We start from the raw sequence: 3624 nt of genomic DNA, 5'->3' as shown, positions 1-3624 counted from the left end.
TTCCATTCCTGAGCACCAGGTTTCACTAGCTAGTTTGTATATATCTGCTAAAATTATTTATGTAAATAATATAAACACAGAATCCTTTTTCTTTTTTTTTTTTTTTTTTTTTTAAACAAAGTAATATGGAATCACTTTTCTCTACATTCAGAAATAGCTCATTTGATAGATTTCTTACTAATGAAAGGTCCTTAGCAACTCAACTGACTTCTGGGAAAATTAAGTAAGGATGAATCCGGATTGGGTCATAACTAGAGGTTTGCTTTCTACAGATCAGTTTAAAGAGTTGGATTTGGTTTGGTTTGTTTTTTTTTTTTTTTACATTTTTACATTAGAGCTCCTACTTATGGTGTTGATGATGCGTTGTGGGAGTAGCACAGGTGTTTGGTTTCTGCTTCATTGAAACACAAGCATCATTTCCATCCTCCCCAGACCAATTATCTCATATGCTTTCTATTTCAAAACCTACCAACTGAATTTATTTGCAGGAAAATAATCCTACATTAAAGGATGTCCCTCTGAGCAAAGGCTACTCTGTATAAGGCAATGCAAAATCTGAGTCCTTAAATTATAATGATGGCATTTCAGTTCTTTGGTTTCAGACTGCAAAGAGAATGGTATAAATGTCATTATCTCTTTGAGACGGAAACATTAATTTCTATTAGGATGTGGCAACTTAATTCTATATTCAGTACATCTCAGGGAATTTTTGAGCAATTTATACAAAACCTCTTATTTGGGTCAGTAAGTATCAGGACGCTCTGATGCTCAGTTTTCATGGTTGGTTGGAATCCTCTGTGATAGAGAGTTCTATTTTTTTTCTCTTTTCTCATTGCAAACCCATCCTAATGGGTTTTGCAGTGTACACCACCCAGCATTCTTCTGCTGATTTAACATTCTCTGCTGCCACGCAAACAAGTTGAATAAACTGTAGCAATGGTATGCAGACAAATGTGTTCCTTTGTTTATAGCAATCGCATAAATCTGTGTGTATTGATACTGGTGCAGAGGTCTCTGATGATCCTGAAAAAGAGACTTTGGCCAGGATATCAATCTCTTATGATCCTGAAATAATGCCATGGGATCTTTAACTTCCACTTGAACAAGCACTAAAGGCAGAGAGATGGAAACTTGGATTAACTTCTTATCCAAGTGACACCTCTCGCAATGTTTTTGACCCTTACTTTAAAGCTGTCACCGGTTGCCTTGATTTATGGAAACACTATCCTTTTAAATCCTCCTCCCTCTTATCTCTGCAGGCAGTTTCCTGATTTACTTTTCTTTCTCTTAGATCATCCATATTATTTCTTGACAGGGGCTGTGTGGACAGCCACACTTTCGATGGTACTCAGAAAGAAAAATGATTCTCTCTTTTCCAGTAGAACCAAAGATATTATGGACATTTGTAGTAGTTTCACTCAGAAGACTCCAAGTATTTTTGTTTCAGGTTACAGAAAGAAAAATAATAATAATTTTTAAAAATGCAGAAAACAGTCACTACAAACTCCATTTCATCTTGCTCTAGTTTCACAAGCTAAGTTTCCCAGAAAAATGAGAAGTGTACTATAGTAATAGGATACTATTTCCATAATTCCAAAGAGCTTTCGTCAGTAATAAAGAACCTGTTGGGCTAACGCTGTTTCAGCAACAAAATTAAAAGCTGGTTCCAGCCCCAGAAATTATGTCTATACTAATAAATAGTCTAAAAAGCCATGCTGGATCATGAGCACCCCAATATCTATGGTATTTAACAGTTGCCATGTTCCCTGTCCATGTTTTGCCTTGTGCCATTTAGCATTGTCCAAGCAATATCTGGGCACAATTCAGGAGATAGCACATGTCTGTGCCTGTTTCCCATGGGCAGTTTGGTTTTTTTCATCCTGCTTTTTTTTTTTTTGAGAGAAGCTAGATGATGTGTGTGAAGGCAGACCATGCCATGTCATTGGAGGTCAGGAGCACAGAACAGTCTTTGTCCATTGTTCGTAACACAGACACAGCCAGAGAGTCTGCAGCTGAAGCACAAGAAAAGTGGCAACAGAAGGACCCAGTGGAGTATCAGCCCACAGGAAGAAAAATTTGGGAGACAGTGCATCACCTGGAGAAACATTGTCTATATTGGCATAGCCTTGCCAGTATTTAAAAGGAGGTTTTCAAGAATGTGATGGTCAAGATGAAAGAAATAAGGAAGCCTGGTTTAAATATTGAGAATATGTAATAGGATAGGACTGATAGTTTTTGCTTTTTAGGCAGAAAAACACATTAGTTTAAGAAACTATAAAGAAACTACCATTGGCCATATTGTTATTATTCACTGCCCATAATGGTGACTTTAACATTTCCGTTAGAGAGAAGACACTCAAAAAGTTAATTCAGCTCTTGTACAAAAAAAAAAAAAAAAAAAAAAAAAAAAACAAGAATGGAGCAAATCACATTTCTCCTGCTCCACTGGTGGCTGATCTGCCTTATGGAAGCCTGACCTTTCCCAGACACTCGTTCACACACCCCCCATAAAATGTTCAATACTCCCTATTATGTTGATTTTTGTGCCGTGGGTTGGGAAAATTTTAAAACAATGACAGAAAGGTAATTTTGCAAAGATGACTGCTGGTAAATAGGTTACCATATAGCAGCCTTATGGTAGACACTGTCATCTCCTTTGGGATGTGAGAAACTTTAGAAATATAAGAGTTTGGAAATAAATCTACCTCCAGGAAAGTTACTGGTATTTTTGATATTATTATTATTGCAACATTCTGCTGTAAAGAGATTGAAACTGTCCCACAATAATTATTCTACATGGAAACAAATTAGGGACCAAAAGTGGATTCATAAGGTTTTTCCTTCTTGGCTTTTTAAAAATGTAAATCCGAGGTAAGTTTCCTTTCTTTTTTTTTTTTTTTTTTTTTTCTGCAAATACTATCTCCTGCTGCTCTTGGAGCCAACTGGGGTAAGATCACAAACAGACAGCACAGTCCCAGTAGGCCCCAAACATCCTCAACTTCTACTCGTGAAAGCTGGGCCTTAAGACAATAAAATATAGCCTTCCCTCAAGATATTTTTTTTCCAAGAATAAAAGAATAATACGCTGAAGATTTTAATTTTCTTTTTACTTTTGAGAATTTTGTGATGAAGCAGGGAAAGTGTGGCATGATTTCATTATGTCTTGAATATATACGGTGTGAGTATTGACTTTTTAGCCATTAAAAATGTAAACATAGCTTCAATACATGACCAGCATAGTTACTCAAGCTGTATTTTAAGAACATGCCAAGATTGCAGCTATCAGCAGCAGATAATTTTACTCATTGTGGCTTTATTAAATGACTTAAAACTTGCAAAGTTGAAGTCCTCTTTTTCCCAAAGTCAATTATCAAAAAGCTATGGGAGAAAAGCATTTTTTTTCCACATGAAATCCAAGTTCTTAAGCTCTATTCACACAGTTGGGCATGCGGAATCAGCAAAGCTCTTAAAAATTCCCCAGGGTTGGCTTAGACCTCTGTGACTTAATGACAGTGTAACAATGAGATAGGGCTGGTCACAGTCTTCCCAGTAACTTCCAAATAAAATAAAATATTAAAATAAATGAAATAATGAAATGAAATGAAATGAAATGAAATGAAATGG

Source organism: Athene cunicularia, assembly GCF_003259725.1.
Source record: "Athene cunicularia isolate RWA chromosome 1 unlocalized genomic scaffold, athCun1 chr1_part2, whole genome shotgun sequence".
NCBI lineage: Eukaryota > Metazoa > Chordata > Aves > Strigiformes > Strigidae > Athene > Athene cunicularia.
The sequence above is the reverse complement of the archived record's forward strand: the minus strand, read 5'-3'. Positions refer to the sequence as shown.